Consider the following 22,703-nt stretch of genomic DNA (forward strand, 5'->3'; position numbering starts at 1 on the left):
AATAAAGGTGTGGTTATTCATGGCTGAAAGGTCATGGTTGCGCCGATAATTTCATCAATGTCTTTATCCAAAGTAAAGTATATTGTGATAATATATGTTGATAACGTCATTGACATATTGCTTGACATATTGATCAGTTATCTCGTTCTACGGTGTTTCACCACTGGGTCAAAAGATTAATCGGCCTAAAACGAGTCCTAATGTGTATAAAATTGGCATAAAGGGACGCGTTAACAGTCTGGTAGCAGAGCGACGGTTTGGCCCTTGGGGGCCCTAGGACGGAGATTCATTGTTTAATTTGCTTTTCTGTGATAATGCAAATTGGAGGTATGATGGGTTTCTAAGTTCACCATGACTTTCCCGGGATCTCGGAGCCTGCCTAAGTGAGTTGGGGAATGTTCTCAGCGCCATAGTATATGTGGTTAGGGTCTTTGCGCTTACTTAGCTTATGCATTTTGCAGGTGATTGTGAATGTTCGTGTGTAATTAGGCCAAAACATGTGTTGTTAGTAGGAGTGGGCGTACTCCACAGCATGAGAGTAGGGAAGTCGGCGTACTTCATATGAGTGCGGCGCTTGGTGCTCAAAATTATCCACGTGGTTGGTCGTTGTGTACGGACCTGTTGAGGTCTAAGACTCCGGAGTATGAAGATAAATGTGGTTTATGTTGTAATCTGTGCGGTTTAATAGGTCAATCGGGCGTGGTTGACAAGTCAAGTTGAGTCATAATGTGTGTATGAAAACCTTCGATGGAGATTTGGTGAGTTCTAAAGTGCACTAGAATAAGCCATTGACAAGTCGAGAGTAGAATTTGCGGGTCGAATTCAGCTTGCGTATGAGGGAACTGATAAGGAGAAAGTAGCGGCCGAGGCTTCAAGTGAAATCTCTGTAAAGTTCTGAAGCGAATGTGTTACCCTTCCTGTAGTAAACCGGCAGATTTGTGTTGTCATTTAAAGTGCTTGCAATAATCGCATTAGTTTATGTGAGATTGTATAGGTTCAATGAGGAACGGATGAGCCGCAAGACTTTGTCAGCTGCAGTGTGTGTGAGTGTGACGTCAGTGGTGCCGCGCTGAGATAGGTCGGTTGTTGAGAGGGGTCGCGCACGGATTGGCTGCCGTCCATGAGAGGCAATATATTGAGAAAGGCGGGTGAAGAGTGTCCTGGGAATTAAGTCACTTCTGATTAAATACAAAATAAGAGAATCACAAAAATGAATTTTGTTAAAGCATTTAAGAGCACTCTGAAAGGAGACGTATATATTGTTGCAACCAATGGGGAGCCTACACCACCTGAGGGTACTCCAGCTTATACAGTCATGGAAGATAAGGGTGTCGCGCCCTGTTTATGGATGAAACAGTGGCGCAAGTTAACAGAAAAGGAGGGATGTCTAGCGTTCCCAGAACATGGGACATTCAATCCAAAGGTACTGGAAAATTTGAGGTGGATGTTAAGTACACAGAAACCACCTCCGAGACCAGCTCAGTATGAGGCTTTGGCAATTTGGGACTTGATGGCTCTTAAACATAGACAGGAAAGGTTTCAGAGAAGACTGAGAAGGGCAGAGAAATCCTATGCAGAAGCTAGGTGGGATAATGAGAACAAAATGTGGAGACGGGGAATTGTAGACGGGTTGAAATTATTCCCAGCAATAACACAGGGAGAAGAGACGCAGGGAAAGAAAGCCTCCTGTAAAACCGAAAAAGATTCAGACAAATCTAAAGAGAATAAAAGATCTTGGGAAGAGGAAGGTGATTCAGACGATGAGGAATTTATGGACAGATTATTACATGATCGTCCGCCACCATATGTGGTGAGCGACAATGCCCCAAGTACTAGCTTGGATCCTGGGAACCAGACGCAGGAAAAGGGAGTTACTGATACGGCACAGACTAGCGATACAGATTTGATACAGAATGGTGTCAGTGTACCCACTGCACCAGACATACCGATACAGTTGCAGCCACCACCGCAAATACAGAGAATCTACCCTGACATCCCAGTGCTTGAGACGACTACGAATTTGATAGTGCCACCAAATCCGATGTATAGGAAGCCAAGGCTAATACAGATTGAATCAACTCCGAAATTAATATCTCAACCACAACCACAGCTGATACCAGGGTACAACCCTGTAGCAGGTCCACCATTAGTGCTGGTTCCGGGTACATTGGAACAGACCTATGGAGTTGCTGCTCCAAGAAGTCTGGGTCCGGGTCAGACACCTGCTGCTATATCGTTACCCATTACCCTCGGTCCACCAGAGCCATTGTATGCACAGGGTAAAACGGGCGTGTGTGATCAGGGAGTGATGACTTAGGAGGCGATAAGAGGAGGGTCCATGGGAACTCCACAGATAATGGCCCCCGGGGAACAAGTAATTGAACAGCCTAGGCCCTTAATGGATCTAAGTCCAGTAGGAGCTCCTCTCGAAGCAATGCGTCAAGTGGGTTTGGGGGTTCTAACCCCACAAACCATGAGTACGAATACCTCACATTCTCCAATGATGCATGCAGGGAACATTTCGCTGCAAGGTTTTTCAGTTCAACAGTTAAATGAATGGTTAGAAAAGACTTATACTTCACAGAAAGCCGCAGTGGTTACACTCGAACCAGAGAAAGAAAAACAAGATGAGTTCTTGAACTTTGTACGTTTAGGGACGGAAGCTGCCGAATTGGTAGAAGGGATAATGGGAGTAAATAGATTGGAGTCCTACACAGAGGCAGAATTGAGATACTTATGCCCCAAGATTACCAAAGAGGTAGGCAAAGTACATCAGCGATTAGCGAACTTGGCAGACAAATACAATATTGATATTGGAAACACTAAACATTTGAAAAGAAGTTACAGATTAGATTTTGATTCAAAGGATTTCGAGCACATGAGATCTGCAGGAATGAAGGCACATTTGAGAGAACTGTTACAAAGCGCACAAATTTGGGGTGCACTGGAAAAATGGGAAGGCAGATGGGCAAAGAAAAGAGATAAGGGAAAAGGTGACAGCCCAGGGTCTAATCAAGCCAAGACCTCACCTGATTTGGAATCAGTAAAAGTATTACCTATGAGAGAGACAGCTGGTGGTGTTTTAGTTCATGTGCCTTGGACTAGAGGAGATATTCTATCCTTTACTAATGATTATCCCAGATCAAGGGAGAAACCGATCGAGTGGTATCAACAAACAGATAGGTTTGTGAAACTTGCAAAGTGTCTTTGGGAAGACTTGAACACCTTGTTTGAGATCATTGTTCCACCTGATTTGTGGCTCGAGTGCAAGAGGGGCGTTGACTGGCCGACAAAAGAACCAGCAAGGGATAAGGTGACTGGAGCACCTTCTGAAGAGGTGATTGTAGGAAAGTACCATCTTGCCTGGCATGTTACCCCCATTTTTCACTGTATATATGTTGTTTTAGTTGTATGTGTCACTGGGACCCTGGTAACCCAGGGCCCCAGTGCTCATAAGTGTGCCTGAATGTGTTACCTGTGTAGTGACTAACTGTCTCACTGAGGCTCTGCTAATCAGAACCTCAGTGGTTATGCTCTCTCATTTCTTTCCAAATTGTCACTAACAGGCTAGTGACCATTTTTACCAATTTACATTGGCTTACTGGAACACCCTTATAATTCCCTAGTATATGGTACTGAGGTACCCAGGGTATTGGGGTTCCAGGAGATCCCTATGGGCTGCAGCATTTCTTTTGCCACCCATAGGGAGCTCTGACAATTCTTACACAGGCCTGCCACTGCAGCCTGAGTGAAATAATGTCCACGTTATTTCACAGCCATTTTACACTGCACTTAAGTAACTTATAAGTCACCTATGTGTCTAACCTTTACCTGGTAAAGGTTAGGTGCAAAGTTACTTAGTGTGAGGGCACCCTGGCACTAGCCAAGGTGCCCCCACATTGTTCAGAGCCAATTCCCTGAACTTTGTGAGTGCGGGGACACCATTACACGCGTGCACTACATATAGGTCAATACCTATATGTAGCTTCACAATGGTAACTCCGAATATGGCCATGTAACATGTCTAAGATCATGGAATTGCCCCCTCTATGCCATCCTGGCATTGTTGGCACAATTCGATGATCCCAGTGGTCTGTAGCACAGACCCTGGTACTGCCAAACTGCCTTTCCTGGGGTTTCACTGCAGCTGCTGCTGCCAACCCCTCAGACAGGTTTCTGCCCCCCTGGGGTCAAGCCAGGCTTGTCCCAGGATGGCAGAACAAAGGACTTCCTCTGAGAGAGGGTGTTACACCCTCTCCCTTTGGAAAATGGTGTGAAGGCAGGGGAGGAGTAGCCTCCCTCAGCCTCTGGAAATACTTTCTTGGGCACAGATGTGCCCAATTCTGCATAAGCCAGTCTACACCGGTTCAGGGACCCCTTAGCCCTGCTCTGGCGCGAAACTGGACAAAGGAAAGGGGAGTGACCACTCCCCTGACCTGCACCTCCCCTGGGAGGTGTCCAGAGCTCCTCCAGTGTGCTCCAGACCTCTGCCATCTTGGAAACAGAGGTGCTGCTGGCACACTGGACTGCTCTGAGTGGCCAGTGCCACCAGGTGACGTCAGAGACTCCTTGTGATAGGCTCCTTCAGGTGTTGCTAGCCTATCCTCTCTCCTAAGTAGCCAAACCCTCTTTTCTGGCTATTTAGGGTCTCTGTCTCTGGGGAAACTTTAGATAACGAATGCAAGAGCTCAGCCGAGTTCCTCTGCATCTCTCTCTTCACCTTCTGATAAGGAATCGACTGCTGACCGCGCTGGAATCCTGCAAACCTGCAAACCTGCAACAAAGTAGCTAAGACGACTACTGCAACTCTGTAACGCTGATCCTGCCGCCTTCTCGACTGTTTTCCTGTTTGTGCATGCTGTGGGGGTAGTTTGCCTCCTCTCTGCACCAGAAGCTCCGAAGAAATCTCCAGTGGGTCGACGGAATCTTCCCCCTGCAACCGCAGGCACCAAAAAGCTGCATTACCGGTCCCTTGGGTCTCCTCTCAGCACGACGAGCGAGGTCCCTCGAATCCAGAAACTCTGTCCAAGTGGCCCCCACAGTCCAGTGACTCTTCAGTCCAAGTTTGGTGGAGGTAAGTCCTTGCCTCACCTCGCTGGGCTGCATTGCTGGGAACCACGACTTTTGCAGCTACTCCGGCCCCTGTGCACTTCCGGCGGAAATCCTTCATGCACAGCCAAGCCTGGGTCCACGGCACTCTAACCTGCATTGCACGACTTTCTAAGTTGGTCTCCGGCGACGTGGGACTCCTTTGTGTAACTTCGGGTGAGCACCGTTTCACGCATCCTTGTAGTGCCTGTTTCTGGCACTTCTCCGGGTGCTACCTGCTGCTGAGAGGGCTCCTTGTCTTGCTTGACGTCCCCTCTCTCTCCTGGTCCAATTTGCGACCTCCTGGTCCCTCCAGGGCCACAGCAGCGTCCAAAAACGCTAACTGCACGATTTGCAGCTAGCAAGGCTTGTTGGCGTTCTTTTGGCGGGAAAATACTTCTGCACGACTCTCCACAGCAAGAGGGATCGGTCCACCAAAGGGGAAGTCTCTAGCCCTTTTCGTTCTTGCAGAAACCGCAGCTTCTTCTGTCCAGTAGAAGCTTCTTTGCAACCGCAGCTGGCATTTCCTGGGCATCTGCCCATCTCCGACTTGCTTGTGACTTTTGGACTTGGTCCCCTTGTTCCACAGGTACCCGAGATTGGAAATCCACAGTTGTTGCATTGTTGGTTTGTGTCTTTCCTGCATTATTCCTCTAACACGACTTCTTTGTCCTTAGGGGAACTTTAGTGCACTTTGCACTCACTTTTCAGGGTCTTGGGGAGGGCTAATTTTCTAACTCTCACTATTTTCTAATAGTCCCAGCGACCCTCTACAAGGTCACATAGGTTTGGGGTCCATTCGTGATTCGCATTCCACTTTTGGAGTATATGGTTTGTGTTGCCCCTATCCCTATGTTTCCCCATTGCATCCTATTGTAACTACTGTATACATTGTTTGCACTGTTTTCTAAGACTATACTGCATATTTTTGCTATTGTGTATATATATCTTGTGTATATTTCCTATCCTCTCACTGAGGGTACACTCTAAGATACTTTGGCATATTGTCATAAAAATAAAGTACCTTTATTTTTAGTATAACTGTGTATTGTGTTTTCTTATGATATTGTGCAAGTGACACTTGTGGTACTGTAGTAGCTTCACACGTCTCCTAGTTCAGCCTAAGCTGCTCTGCTAAGCTACCATTATCTATCAGCCTAAGCTGCTAGACACCCTATACACTAATAAGGGATAACTGGGCCTGGTGCAAGGTGCAAGTACCCCTTGGTACTCACTACAAGCCAGTCCAGCCTCCTACAGTGATGAAGTATTATCATAAAGTGATTGAGTTTTTGAAACAAAAGGTTTCGCCGAAAGTGACTGATTGGCAGAAAATCGACCGGACCTCTCAAGAGGTTAAAGAGTCAATACATGCTTATTATGAGAGATTGTTAAAAGCGTTTAAGCACTACAGTGGTACTGAGACTATTGAACCAAAGGACATGAACCACCTTGTGTTCAGATTCGTCGAAGGACTGAGACCAGAAGTTAGCCAAATGATTAAGAATCATTTGATTTGTTGGCAAGCTAAACCGATTGATGAGGTGTTGCAGTATGCAAAGTACTGTAGTGATGAGATTGAGTTAAAGCAGAAAAAGTTGAAAGAAAAGGTAATGGTGATGCAGATAAGGGCTGCACAGGCAGGAATACAGGGAAATGGAGTTCAACAGATGATACAGCAGCAACCGCAAATGAATGGTGTGTTTCAGACCCAACCGAGGGGTCGAGGTCGAGGATTTGTGAACCGTGGTTCAGACATGAATACTGTTGTAATTCAAAATGACACGCAAGGGGTAAAGAAGATGTCACCATGTCACGCGTGCGGGGGCGTGGGGCACTGGAAACGGGAGTGCCCGAATATGGCGCACGATGGTGCAGTTCAGCAGAGCACTAATGTTGGTGGATTACAAAATCCACGAGGCCCAAAAATAAGACATCAGAACCCAAATTTTCAGAACAATTTGGTGCAAATGCAAGGGGTACAGCCCATGCAACAGATGCAAATGCTGAGTTTTCAGTCAATACAAATGCAACCAGTGCAGCAGTAGATTCCTATGGTGCCTAGACAGCAAATGCAATTACCAATGGCTCCAGTGGGTGTAGGAAAGTACCATCTTGCATGGCATGTTACCCCCATTTTTCACTGTATATATGTTGTTTTAGTTGTATGTGTCACTGGGACCTTGCCAGCCAGGGCCCCAGTGCTCATAAGTGTGCCTGAATGTGTTACCTGTGTTATGACTAACTGTCTCACTGGGGCTCTGCTAATCAGAACCTCAGTGGTTATGCTCTCTCATTTCTTTCAAATTGTCACTAACAGGCTAATGACCAATTTTACCAATTTACATTGGCTTACTGGATCACCCTTATAATTCCCTAGTATATGGTACTGAGGTACCCAGGGTATTGGGGTTCCAGGAGATCCCTATGGGCTGCAGCATTTCTTTTGCCACCCATAGGGAGCTCTGACAATTCTTACACAGGCCTGCCACTGCAGCCTGAGTGAAATAACGTCCACGTTATTTCACAGCCATTTTACACTGCACTTAAGTAACTTATAAGTCACCTATATGTCTAACCTTTACCTGGTAAAGGTTGGGTGCTAAGTTACTTAGTGTGTGGGCACCCTGGCACTAGCCAAGGTGCCCCCACATTGTTCAGGGCCAATTCCCCGGACTTTGTGAGTGCGGGGACACCATTACACGCGTGCACTACATATAGGTCACTACCTATATGTAGCTTCACAATGGTAACTCCGAATATGGCCATGTAACATGTCTATGATCATGGAATTGCCCCCTCTATGCCATCCTGGCATAGTTGGCACAATCCCATGATCCCAGTGGTCTGTAGCACAGACCCTGGTACTGCCAAACTGCCTTTCTCGGGGTTTCACTGCAGCTGCTGCTGCTGCCAACCCCTCAGACAGGCATCTGCCCTCCTGGGGTCCAGCCAGGCCTGGCCCAGGATGGCAGAACAAAGGACTTCCTCTGAGAGAGGGTGTTACACCCTCTCCCTTTGGAAAATGGTGTGAAGGCAGGGGAGGAGTAGCCTCCCCCAGCCTCTGGAAATGCTTTCATGGGCACATTTGGTGCCCATTTCTGCATAAGCCAGTCTACACCAGTTCAGGGACCCCTTGGCCCTGCTCTGGCGCGAAACTGGACAAAGGAAAGGGGAGTGACCACTCCCCTGACCTGTACCTCCCCTGGGAGGTGCCCAGAGCTCCTCCAGTGTGCTCCAGACCTCTGCCATCTTGGAAACAGAGGTGCTGCTGGCACACTGGACTGCTCTGAGTGGCCAGTGCCACCAGGTGAAGTCAGAGACTCCTCCTGATAGGCTCCTTCAGGTGTTGCTAGCCTATCCTCTCTCCTAGGTAGCCAAACCCTCTTTTCTGGCTATTTAGGGTCTCTGTCTCTTGGGATTCCTTAGATAACGAATGCAAGAGCTCATCCGAGTTCCTCTGCATCTCTCTCTTCACCTTCTGCCAAGGAATCGACTGCTGACCGCGTTGGAAGCCTGCAAAACTGCAACAAAGTAGCGAAGACGACTACTGCAACTCTGTAATGCTGATCCTGCCGCCTTCTCGACTGTTTTCCTGGTGGTGCATGCTGTGGGGGTAGTCTGCCTCCTCTCTGCACTAGAAGCTCCGAAGAAATCTCCCGTGGGCCGACGGAATTGTCCCCCTGCAACCGCAGGCACCAAAGAACTGCATCACCGGTACCCTGGGTCTCCTCTCAGCACGACGAGCGAGGTCCCTTGAATCCAGCAACTCTGTCCAAGAGACTCCCACAGTCCAGTGACTCTACAGTCCAAGTTTGGTGGAGGTAAGTCCTTGCCTCCCCACGCCAGACTGCATTGATGGGAACCGCGACTTTTGCAGCTACTCCGGCCTCCGTGCACTTCCGGCAGAAATCCTTTGTGCACAGTCCAGCCTGGGTCCACGGCACTCTAACCTGCATTGCACGGCCTCCTAAGTTGTTCTCCGGCGACGTGGGACTCCTTTGTGTGACTTTGGGTGAGCACCATTTCACACATCCTTGTAGTGCCTGTTTCTGGCACTTCTGCGGGTGCTGCCTGCTGCTGAGAGGGCTCCTTGTCTTGCTCGAAGCCCCCTCTCTCCCCTGACGCAATTGGCGACATTCTGGTCCCTCCTGGGCCACAGCAGCATCCAAAAACACTAACCACACGATTTGCAGCTAGCAAGGCTTGTTGGCGGTATTTCGGCGGGAAAACACTTCTGCACGACTCTCCATGGCGTGAGGGATCCGTCCTCCTAAGGGGAAGTCTCTAGCCCTTGTCGTTCCTGCAGAAACCTACGCTTCTACTGTTCAGTAGCAGCTTATTTGCACCCACAGCTGGCATTTCCTGGGCATCTGCCCATCTCCGACTTGCTTGTGACTTTTGGACTTGGTCCCCTTGTTCCACAGGTACCCTCGACTGGAAATCCATCATTGTTGCATTGTTGGTTTGTGTCTTTCCTGCAGAATTCCCCTATCACGACTTCTATGTCCTTTGGGGAACTTTAGTGCACTTTGCACTCACTTTTTTAGGGTCTTGGGGTGGGCTATTTTTCTAACCCTTACTATTTTCTAATAGTCCCAGCGACCCTCTACAAGGTCACATAGGTTTGGGGTCCATTCATGGTTCGCATTCCACTTTTGGAGTATATGGTTTGTGTTGCCCCTATCCCTATGTGTCTCCATTGCATCCTATTGTAACTATACATTGTTTGCACTGTTTTCTAATACTATTACTGCATATTTTGGTATTGTGTACATATATCTTGTGTATATTTGCTATCCTCATACTGAGGGTACTCACTGAGATACTTTTGGCATATTGTCATAAAAATAAAGTACCTTTATTTTTAGTATATCTGTGTATTGTGTTTTCTTATGATATTGTGCATATGACACTAAGGGCCTGATTCTAACTTTGGAGGACGGTGTTAAACCGTCCCAAAAGTGGCGGATATACCACCTACCGTATTACGAGTCCATTATATCCTATGGAACTCGTAATATGGTAGGTGGTATATCCGCCACTTTTGGGACGGTTTAACACCGTCCTCCAAAGTTAGAATCAGGCCCTAAGTGGTACTGGAGGAGCTTCACTCGTCTCCTAGTTCAGCCTAAGCTGCTCTGCTAAGCTACCATTATCTATCAGCCTATGCTGCTAGACACCCTATACACTAATAAGGGATAACTGGGCCTGGTGCAAGGTGCAAGTACCCCTAGGTACTCACTACAAGCCAGTCCAGCCTCCTACATTGGTTGTGCAGCGGTGGGATAAGTGCTTTGAGACTACTTACCACTCTTGTCATTGTACTTTTCATAAGAGAAAAATATACAAAACAAGTTCAGTGTATGTACACATAACTAAAAAGTTTTGCATTTCCTCTTTTCACTCATTTCTAAAGTGCTGAAAAGTACTTCTAAACTTTCTAAAAGTTCTTAAAAGTTTAAAAAGTTTTTTTTTTCTGTCTTTCTAAAAGCTCTAAAAACTTTTTTATCACTTTTTTTTGTCACTTAAACTCTTTCTAAAATGTCTGGCACAGGCCAAAATGTTGATCTGTCCAAACTTGCATATGACCACCTTAGCTGGAAAGGAGCAAGGAGTCTCTGTATAGAAAGAGGTTTGAGTGTAGGGAAGAATCCTTCCTTGGAATTATTGCTTAACATGCTTAGAGAACAAGATAAGGCCACAAGGGCCCCATCTGTTGAAAAAGTAGCTAATGGTTCCCAATCTGATCCAGGGACTCCCCTAGAAAAAGATTCAGGAAAGAAACTTCCTAGCCTGCCCATTACTAGACAGTCTAGCATAGTTGGTACGGATGTTGAGTCACACCATACAGATAGTGTTGTCTCACATCATAGCAAGAGCATTCATTCTCGCCACAGTAGAACTGATGTTTCTGTTAACCAAGCTGTTAGGATGCCTTCTGTAAGGGACAGGTCTCCTTCTGTCCATTCTCACCATACTTCTGTTTCAAGACATGTCCCTCCCACCCACCCTGATGATAGATTGTTAGAAAGGGAGCTCAATAGATTGAGAGTGGAACAAACCAGACTGAAGCTCAAGAAGCAACAGCTGGATTTGGATAGACAGTCCTTAGAAGTAGAGAAGGAGAGACAGAAACTGGGTTTAGAAACCCATGGTGGCAGCAGCAGTATTCCCAATAGTCATCCTGCAAAAGAGCATGATTCCAGGAATCTGCACAAGATAGTTCCCCCTTATAAGGAGGGGGATGACATTAACAAGTGGTTTGCTGCACTTGAGAGGGCCTGTGTTGTACAGGATGTCCCTCAAAGGCAGTGGGCTGCTATCCTATGGCTATCATTTAGTGGAAAAGGTAGGGATAGGCTCCTTACTGTGAAAGAAAGTGATGCCAATAAATTTACATTTCTTAAGAATGCACTCCTGGATGGTTATGGCTTAACCACTGAACAATACAGGATAAAGTTCAGAGAGACCAAAAAGGAGTCTTCACAAGACTGGGTTGATTTCATTGACCATTCAGTGAAGGCCTTGGAGGGGTGGTTACATGGCAGTAAAGTTACTGATTATGACAGCCTGTATAACGTGATCTAGAGAGAGCATATTCTTAATAATTGTGTGTCTGATTTGTTGCACCAGTACTTGGTGGACTCTGATCTGACCTCTCCCCAAGAATTGGGAAAGAAGGCAGACAAATGGGTCAGAACAAGGGTGAACAGAAAAGTTCATACAGGGGGTGACAAAGATGGCAACAAGAAGAAGGATGGTAAGTCTTCTGACAAGGGTGGGGACAAATCTAAAAATGAGTCTTCATCAGGCCCACAAAAACACTCTGGTGGGGGTGGTGGGCCCAAATCCTCTTCAAATCAAAACAAAGAAAAGAAACCATGGTGCTATTTATGTAAAATAAAAGGCCATTGGACAACAGATCCCAGTTGTCCAAAGAAAAGCACCAAGCCTCCTACCACTACAACCCATACTGCTACACCTAGTGTCCCTACTAATAGCAGTGGTGGTGGGAGCAAACCTACTAATAGCCAATCCAAGGGAGTAGCTGGGCTCACTTTTGGTAACTTAGTTGGGGTTGGTCTGATTAGGGAGACCACAGAGGCTGTGTTAGTCTCTGAGGGGGCTATTGATTTAGCCACCTTGGTTGCTTGTCCCCTTAACATGGATAAGTACAAGCAACTACCCCTAATAAATGGTGTTGAGGTTCAGGCCTACAGGGACACTGGAGCCAGTGTGACTATGGTCATAGAGAAACTGGTCCACCCTGAACAACACCTACTTGGTCACCAGTACCAAGTAACAGATGCTCACAACAACACACTTAGCCACCCCATGGCTGTTGTAAATCTCAACTGGGGGGGGGGTTACTGGTCCAAAGAAAGTTGTGGTAGCTTCAGATTTACCTGTAGACTGTCTATTAGGGAATGATTTGGAGACATCAGCTTGGTCAGATGTGGAGTTGGAGGCCCATGCAGCAATGCTGGGCATCCCAGGGCATATTTTTGCTTTAACAAGGGCTCAGGCCAAAAAGCAAAAAGGACAGGGAAGCTTGGATCCTGGAACAATGGACCAAGTGCTCCCTAAAGCTAGGGCTAGTAGAAGTAAGCACTTCCTACTATCCCTCCCTCTACAGTGGATTCTACTTCTGAGGAAGATGAATTTCCACCCTGTGCAGAACCTACACCAGAGGAGCTGGAAGCAGACACTGCTGAGCTTTTGGGTGAAGGGGAGCCTGCCAGGGAGGAGCTGAGTGTGGCACAGCATACCTGTCCCACACTAGAGGGTCTAAGACAGCAAGCTGTCAAACAGGCTAATGGGGATGTCAGTGACTCTCACAGAGTTTACTGGGAGGACAACCTCTTGTACACTGAAGCAAGGGATCCTAAACCTGGAACTGCCAGGAGGTTAGTGATTCCTCAGGAGTACAGAAATTTCCTCCTAACTCTAGCCCACGACATTCCCCTAGCTGGGCATCTGGGACAAATGAAAACTTGGGACAGGCTTGTTCCCTTGTTTCATTGGCCTGGAATGTCTGAGGACACAAAAGAGATTTGTAAGTCCTGTGAAACCTGTCAAGCCAGTGGCAAGACAGGTGGCACCCCAAAGGCACCCCTTATTCCACTGCCTGTGGTTGGGGTTCCCTTTGAAAGGGTTGGGGTTGACATAGTTGGCCCCCTTGACCCTCCTACTGCTTCAGGCAATAAGTTTATCTTGGTGGTAGTGGACCATGCCACAAGATATCCTGAAGCAATTCCTTTAAGGACCACTACAGCACCTGCAGTGGCAAAGGCCCTCCTGGGAATATTTTCTAGGGTGGGCTTCCCAAAGGAAGTAGTATCAGACAGGGGAAGCAATTTCATGTCTGCTTACTTAAAGGCCATGTGGAAGGAGTGTGGTGTGACTTACAAGTTCACTACACCCTATCATCCACAAACAAATGGACTGGTGGAGAGATTTAACAAAACTCTCAAAGGCATGATTATGGGACTCCCTGAAAAACTCCGCAGGAGATGGGATGTCCTTTTACCATGCCTCCTTTTTGCCTACAGGGAGGTACCCCAGAAAGGAGTGGGCTTCAGCCCCTTTGAACTCCTCTTTGGACACCCTGTTAGGGGTCCACTAACACTTGTCAAGGAGGGTTGGGAACAACCTTTAAAAGCTCCAAAGCAAGATATTGTGGATTATGTACTTGGCCTCAGATCAAGGATGGCTGAGTATATGAAAAAGGCCAGTAAAAACCTTCAGGCCAGCCAAGAGCTCCAGAAGCAATTACATGATCAGAAGGCTGTTCTGGTTCAGTACAAACCAGGGCAGAAAGTGTGGGTCTTGGAGCCTGTGGCCCCAAGAGCACTCCGAGATAAATGGAGTGGACCCCACATAATTGTTGAAAAGAAGGGTGAAGTCACCTACTTAGTTGACTTAGGCACTGCCAGGAGTCCCCTTAGGGTGCTCCATGTCAATCGCCTGAAACCCTACTATGACAGGGCTGATCTCACCCTGCTCATGGCAACTGATGAGGGACAGGAGAAGACAGTGATCCTCTACCTGATCTCTTCTCTTCCACAGAACAAGATGCTCTAGTGAAGGTGTAGTTTTGGCTGATTGTCTTACTGCTGAGCAGAAAGACCATTGCATAAATCTCCTGGGTCAGTTTTCTGAACTCTTCTCTACTGTGCCAGGTACCACTTCTTGGTGTGAGCACACTATAGATACTGGAGACAGCTTGCCTGTCAAACGTAAGATCTATAGGCAGCCTGACCATGTCAGGGACTGCATAAAGCAAGAGGTGCAGAAAATGTTAGAACTGGGAGTGGTTGAGCACTCTGAAAGTCCATGGGCCTCTCCTGTGGTACTTGTACCAAAACCTCATTCCAAAGATGGAAAGAAGGAAATGCGGTTTTGTGTAGATTATAGAGGTCTCAACCAGGTAACCAAAACTGATGCTCACCCTATACCCAGGGCAGATGAGCTCATAGATACACTGGCATCTGCCAAGTATCTAAGCACTTTTGATTTGACTGCAGGGTATTGGCAGATCAAATTATCAGAAGATGCTAAACCTAAAACTGCATTTTCAACCATTGGAGGCCATTACCAATTCACAGTAATGCCTTTTGGATTGAAAAATGCACCTGCCACTTTTCAAAGGTTGGTGAACACAGTCCTGCAAGGGCTGGAAGCTTTTAGTGCAGCATATCTGGACGATATAGCTGTCTTTAGCTTCAGTTGGGATGATCACCTAGTCCACCTATGGAAAGTTTTAGAGGCCCTGCAAAAGGCAGGCCTCACTATCAAGGCTTCAAAGTGCCAGATAGGGCAGGGGAAGGTGGTTTATCTGGGACACCTTGTTGGTGGGGAACAGATTGCACCACTTCAGGGGAAAATCCAAACTAGTATAGATTGGGTTCCCCCTACTACTCAGACTCAGGTGAGAGCCTTCCTAGGCCTCACTGGGTATTACAGGAGGTTCATTAAGAACTATGGCTCCATTGCAGCCCCTCTTAATGACCTCACATCCAAAAAGATGCCTAAAAAGGTATTGTGGACAGCTAGCTATCAGAAAGCTTTTGAGGAGCTGAAGCAGGCCATGTGCTCTGCACCTGTCCTGAAAAGCCCTTGTTACTCTAAAAAATTCTATGTCCAAACTGATGCATCTGAATTAGGAGTAGGGGCAGTCCTATCACAACGTAATTCTGAGGGCCAGGATCAACCTGTTGCTTTTATTAGTAGGAGGTTGACCCCTAGAGAAAAGCGTTGGTCTCCCATTGAGAGGGAGGCCTTTGCTGTGGTCTGGGCACTGAAGAAGTTGAGGCCATACTTGTTTGGCACTCACTTCATTGTTCAGACAGACCACAAACCTCTACTTTGGCTAAAACAAATGAAAGGTGAAAATCCTAAATTGTTGAGGTGGTCCATATCCCTACAGGGAATGGACTATACAGTGGAACATAGACCTGGGAGTAGCCACTCCAATGCAGATGGACTCTCCAGATATTTCCACTTAGACAATGAAGACTCATCAGGTCATGGCTAGTCTTATTGTCCTTCGTTTGGGGGGGGGGTTGTGTAGGAAAGTACCATCTTGCCTGGCATGTTACCCCCATTTTTCACTGTATATATGTTGTTTTAGTTGTATGTGTCACTGGGACCCTGCCAGCCAGGGCCCCAGTGCTCATAAGTGTGCCTGAATGTGTTACCTGTGTTATGACTAACTGTCTCACTGGGGCTCTGCTAATCAGAACCTCAGTGGTTATGCTCTCTCATTTCTTTCAAATTGTCACTAACAGGCTAGTGACCAATTTTACCAAATTACATTGGCTTACTGGAACACCCTCATAATTCCCTAGTATATGGTACTGAGGTACCCAGGGTATTGGGGTTCCAGGAGATCCCTATGGGCTGCAGCATTTCTTTTGCCACCCATAGGGAGCTCTGGCAATTCTTACACAGGCCTGCCACTGCAGCCTGAGTGAAATAACGTCCACGTTATTTCACAGCCATTTTACACTGCACTTAAGTAACTTATAAGTCACCTATATGTCTAACCTTTACCTGGTAAAGGTTGGGTGCTAAGTTACTTAGTGTGTGGGCACCCTGGCACTAGCCAAGGTGCCCCCACATTGTTCAGGGCCAATTCCCCGGACTTTGTGAGTGCGGGGACACCATTACACGCGTGCACTACATATAGGTCACTACCTATATGTAGCTTCACAATGGTAACTCCGAATATGGCCATGTAACATGTCTATGATCATGGAATTGCCCCATCTATGCCATCCTGGCATAGTTGGCAAAATCCCATGATCCCAGTGGTCTGTAGCACAGACCCTGGTACTGCCAAACTGCCTTTCCCGGGGTTTCACTGCAGCTGCTGCTGCTGCCAAACCCTCAGACAGGCATCTGCCCTCCTGGGGTCCAGCCAGGCCTGGCCCAGGATGGCAGAACAAAGGACTTCCTCTGAGAGAGGGTGTTACACCCTCTCCCTTTGGAAAATGGTGTGAAGGCAGGGGAGGAGTAGCCTCCCCCAGCCTCTGGAAATGCTTTCATGGGCACATTTGGTGCCCATTTCTGCATAAGCCAGTCTACACCAGTTCAGGGACCCCTTAGCCCTGCTCTGGCGTGAAACTGGACAAAGGAAAGGGGAGTGACCACTCCCCTGACCTGTACCTCCCCTGGGAGGTGCCCAGAGCTCCTCCAGTGTGCTCCAGAACTCTGCCATCTTGGAAACAGAGGTGCTGCTGGCACACTGGACTGCTCTGAGTGGCCAGTGCCACCAGGTGACGTCAGAGACTCCTCCTGATAGGCTCCTTCAGGTATTGCTAGCCTATCCTCTCTCCTAGGTAGCCAAACCCTCTTTTCTGGCTATTTAGGGTCTCTGTCTCTTGGGATTCCTTAGATAACGAATGCAAGAGCTCATCCGAGTTCCTCTGCATCTCTCTCTTCACCTTCTGCCAAGGAATCGACTGCTGACCGCGCTGGAAGCCTGCAAAACTGCAACAAAGTAGCGAAGACGACTACTGCAACTCTGTTACGCTGATCCTGCCGCCTTCTCGACTGTTTTCCTGGTGGTGCATGCTGTGGGGGTAGTCTGCCTCCTCTCTGCACTAGAAGCTCCGAAGAAATCTCCCGTGGGCCGACGGAATCGTCCCCCTGCAACCGCAGGCACCAAAGAACTGCATCACCGGTACCCTGGGTCTCCTCTCAGCACGACGAGCGAGGTCCCTTGAATCCAGCAACTCTGTCCAAGTGACTCCCACAGTCCAGTGACTCTTCAGTTCAAGTTTGGTGGAGGTAAGTCCTTGCCTCCCCACGCCAGACTGCATTGCTGGGAACCGTGACTTTTGCAGCTACTCCGGCCTCCGTGCACTTCCGGCAGAAATTCTTTGTGCACAGTCCAGCCTGGGTCCACGGCACTCTAACCTGCATTGCACGACCTCCTAAGTTGTTCTCCGGCGACGTGGGACTCCTTTGTGCGACTTCGGGTGAGCACCATTTCACACATCCTCATAGTGCCTGTTTCTGGCACTTTTGCGGGTGCTGCCTGCTGCTGAGAGGGCTCCTTGTCTTGCCCGACGCTCCCTCTGTCCCCTGACGCAATTGGCGACATCCTGGTCCCTCCTGGGCCACAGCAGCATCCAAAAACACTAACCGCACGATTTGCAGCTAGCAAGGCTTGTTGGCGGTATTTCGGCGGGAAAACACTTCTGCACGACTCTCCGCGGTGTGAGGGATCCGTCCTCCTAAGAGGAAGTCTCTAGCCCTTTCGTTCCTGCAGAAACCTAAGCTTCTACTGTCCAGTAGCAGCTTCTTTGCACCCACAGCTGGCATTTCCTGGGCATCTGCCCATCTCCGACTTGCTTGTGACTTTTGGACTTGGTCCCCTTGTTCCACAGGTACCCTCGACTGGAAATCCATTGTTGTTGCATTGTTGGTTTGTGTCTTTCCTGCAGAATTCCCCTATCACGACTTCTATGTCCTTTGGGGAACTTTAGTGCACTTTGCACTCACTTTTCAGGGTCTTGGGGTGGGCTATTTTTCTAACCCTTACTATTTTCTAATAGTCCCAGCGACCCTCTACAAGGTCACATAGGTTTGGGGTCCATTCGTGGTTCGCATTCCACTTTTGGAGTATATGGTTCGTGTTGCCCCTATCCCTATGTGTCTCCATTGCATCCTATTGTAACTATACATTGTTTGCACTGTTTTCTAATACTATAACTGCATATTTTGGTATTGTGTACATATATCTTGTGTATATTTGCTATCCTCATACTGAGGGTACTCACTGAGATACTTTTGGCATATTGTCATAAAAATAAAGTACCTTTATTTTTAGTATATCTGTGTATTGCGTTTTCTTATGATATTGTGCATATGACACTAAGTGGTACTGTAGGAGCTTCACTCGTCTCCTAGTTCAGCCTAAGCTGCTCTGCTAAGCTACCATTATCTATCAGCCTATGCTGCTAGACACCCTATACACTAATAAGGGATAACTGGGCCTGGTGCAAGGTGCAAGTACCCCTAGGTACTCACTACAAGCCAGTCCAGCCTCCTACAGTGGGCAGCAACAGGTGATGCTTCCTCAGCAGGTCACAGGCCAGGTAACAAGTCAAAACAATACTGTACAACAGTTCCCATTACGAGGTGAAAATGGCATGAATGAAGATTGGTCAGATGACAGCTCAGACAGTGAAGAGTGTAGACTTGCAGCATCCATAGAGGTAGATCAGAGAGGCCCATACGTCGAGGGAAAAGTGATGGGATATAAGGTCTCATTTCTGGTTGACACAGGAGCCACAAGCTCTACAGTCAGAAGTGTGGAAGTTCCGAAATTACCACTGTCAGGGCGTACCATACGAGTTGTTGGAGTAGCAAATCAGTATCTGACCAACCCGATTACAGATCCAGTGCAGGTTGAGATCGGTAACTTCCAGGGACTACATAGGTTTGTAGTATGTGATTCAAGTCCGGTATCCCTACTGGGAAGAGACTTACTGTGCAAAACAAAATGCTCAATTACCTGTTCCAATGATGGAATTGAGGTACAGACAAATAGTGATGATGAAGGAGACGAAAGTCAAATTTTTGAGGAAGAGGCAGGGACAAATGAGGACTATCCTCTGATTACTCTATTCCCAATGCATACCTTGATCGACTTACCTGTCGAATTACAAGGGACAGTAACAGAAAAAGTGTGGGACTTAACTGGGAAAGAAGTAGGATTGATGAAAGGAGTAGAACCAGTTAAAGTTCAGATAAAACCAAATGCTGAGTTCCCACAAGTGCCACAATACCACATGACCCAAGATGTTCTTATCGAAGTGTCACAAATAATTGCAGACTTTCTCAGACAGGAAGTTCTGAAAGAGGTTTTGAGCAGTCCATGTAACTCTCCCATAATGGGGTTAAAGAAGCCTTGTGGAAAAGACCGAATTGTGCAGGATTTGAGAAAAATAAATGAAATTGTGATAAAGTGTTGCCCTGTGGTGCCCAACCCAGCAGTAATCATGTTTCAGGTCCCCTGTGATGCTGAATGGTTTACTGTAGTAGACCTATCACAAGCTTTCTTTTCAATACCTCTTCATGAAGACAGTCAATTTTTGTTCAGTTTCAAATTCCTGGATAAGGTGTACAGTTGGTGCAGAATTCCTCACGGGTTTTCTGAGTCACCATCCATCTTCAATCAAATATTGAAGAAGGATTTGGAGCCACTGGTGCTACCTTTTAATTCAACTCTTGTGCAGTACATTGATGATTTGCTAATTGCGTCCAAAACAAGGGACAGTTGTAAGTATGATACCATTGCATTACTGAATCATCTGGGAAAGAACGGACATAAGGTGTCACCCAGAAAATTACAATACTGTCAGAAGAAGGTGAAATATTTGGGACATTTGATTGAGAAGGGTTCCAGGAGAATATCAAAAGAAAGAATAACAGCTGTCTTGCAAATGAACCCTCCAACAACAAAAAGAGATGTCAGGATGTTTTTGGGAATGGTGGGCTACTGTCGCCAGTGGATACCCAACTTCTCAATCATTTCAAAGCCATTAATAAAACTGACAGGAAAGGAAATCAAGGATAAGCCATACACTATAACCTTGTCAAAAGAAGAGCTTGAATCATTTATGGAACTGAGAGAATGCATGTGCAGGGCACCAGCATTAGGAATGCCAGACTATGAGAAACCATTTCTGTTGTTTTGTCATGAACATGATGCTTGTTCTTTGTCTGTCTTAACACAGGTCCACGGAGATGCAAATCGCCCTGTAGCATATTTTTCAGCTACCTTGGACCCTGTCGCAGCAGCCTTACCGGGTTGTTTGCGCGCAGTTGCAGCAGTTGGTCAGAGCCTTTTACAATGTGAAGGCATAGTCATGGGATACCCTCTAACAGTAATGGTTCCACATTCAGTTGAAATTCTGTTGACTCGAACTAAGACTCAGCACATGACAAGCGCACGTCTTACTAGGTATGAGACGGTCATAAGACCCCAAATGTCACTGTTGGACTTTTGCTTATGCAGGGTCATCCCCAGTCTTTTTGCCTCCTGCCTCCTATTTTTTTCTGACCTGTTTCTGTTGGCTTTTCAACTCTGAGCACTTTACCACTGCTAACCAGTGCTAAAGTGCATATGCTCTCTGTGTAAATTGTATGTAATTGGTTTATTCATGATTGGCATATTTGATTTACTAGTAAGCCCCTAGTAAGGTGCACTAGAGGTGCCAGGACCTGTAAATCAAATGCTACTAGTGGGCCTGCAGCACTGGTTGTGCCACCCACATAAGTAGCTCTGTAATCATGTCTCAGACCTGCCACTGCAGTGTCTGTAAGTGTATTTTTACACTGTAAATTCGACTTGGCAAGTGTACCCACTTGCCAGGCCTAAACCTTCCCTTTTCTTACATGTAAGGCACCCCTAAGGTAGGCCCTAGGTAGCCCCAAGGGCAGGGTGCAGTGTATGGATAAGGTAGGACATATAGTAATGTGGTTTATATGTCCTGACAGTGAAATACTGCCACTTTCGTTTTTCACTGTTGCAAGGCCTGTCTCTCTCATAGGATAATATGGGGGCTACCTTTAAATATGATTAAAGTGTAGATTCCCCTAGAGAGTAGATGGACATGTGGAGTTTGGGGTCCCTGAACTCACAATTTGAAAATACATCTTTTAGTAAAGTTGATTTTAAGATTGCGCGTTTGAAAATGCCACTTTTAGAAAGTGAGCATTTTCTTGCTTAAACCATTCTGTGACTCTGCCTTGTTTGTGGATTCCCTGTCTGGGTCAGGTTGACAGTTGGGTTGTTTTTCACCTCGCACTAGACAGTGACACAAAGGGGGCTGGGGTGTAACCTGCATTTCCTGATTAGCCATCTCTGCTAGGAGGGAGGGGTGGAGTGGTCACTCTCATCTGAAATGACTGTGCCTGCCTCTGACAATGCCAGCTCCAACCCCCTGCTATGTGTCTGATGCCTTGCCTGGGCAAGGCAGGATTTCACAAGTAGGTGTGAGTCCCCTTTGAAGAAAGGTGACTTCAAAGACTAAAATGGGTATAAGAAGGGCACCCAAATCTACAGACTTTAGAAACACTTCTGGAACCAAGAGGAACCTCTGCCTGGAGAAGAGCTGATAGCTGAGGAAGTGCTGCCCTGCCTGTGACTGTGCTTTGTGGAGCTTTCCTGCAGTGCTGCTTCTGCCAGAGTAAGAGGGCAAAGACTGGACTTTGTGTGCCTTCCATCTTGTGAAGAAATCTCCAAGGGTTTGAGTTAGACCTTGCCTCCTGTTGTTTGAAGTCTCAGGGACAGCAAAGACTTCTCTCTGCCAGCACCTGGAGTCTCTGGAGAGACTCCTGCCCCGACAAGTGGTGCCCCATCCAGTCCCTGGGCCCTTGAAAGGAAAGCTGGTGGAAATCCAAGGAAATCGACTTCGGACGACTTCGGACCGTCGCCGCTGCTGAATCCGGTAACACCACCCACACCTGACGCCGTGACCTTCGCTGGAACGCAACGCTCTTCGCAGGCCCGACGGCACAGCAGCCCCGCTGAAGTCCGCGACTCCGTGGAAGTCGCCGCACTACGTCGTGACCGACGCCGCTCGAAGTGCACGAATTCAACGTTTCGCACAGACGCCGCGATTCCCGACTTCGCGCATCGGCTGGTTTTCACTCTTCAACAAAGGTACTGTACTTGGGGGTCTACACGACTCCGTGTCCGGCGCCGCTGGTGTCGGCTTGTTGGGAACGACTCCGTCACGACGCCGTGTTAACATCTCATCGAAGCATTTTTGCTTCTAAGCGCTATTTTTGAGTTTAATCTTTAAAAATTCATAACTTGACTTGTGTATGTCGGATTTTTGTCGTTTTGGTCTTGTTTTGTTTAGATAAATATTTCCTATTTTTCTAAACCGGTGTTGTGTCATTTTGTAGTGTTTTCATTAAGTTACTGTGTGTGTTGGTACAAATACTTTACACCTAGCACTCTGAAGTTAAGCCTACTGCTCTGCCAAGCTACCAAGGGGGTAAGCAGGGGTTAGCTGAGGGTGATTCTCTTTTACCCTGACTAGAGTGAGGGTCCTTGCTTGAACAGGGGGTAACCTGACTGTCAACCA

The sequence above is a fragment of the Pleurodeles waltl genome, chromosome 5, assembly GCF_031143425.1.
Source record: "Pleurodeles waltl isolate 20211129_DDA chromosome 5, aPleWal1.hap1.20221129, whole genome shotgun sequence".
NCBI classification, from domain to species: Eukaryota; Metazoa; Chordata; class Amphibia; order Caudata; family Salamandridae; genus Pleurodeles; species Pleurodeles waltl.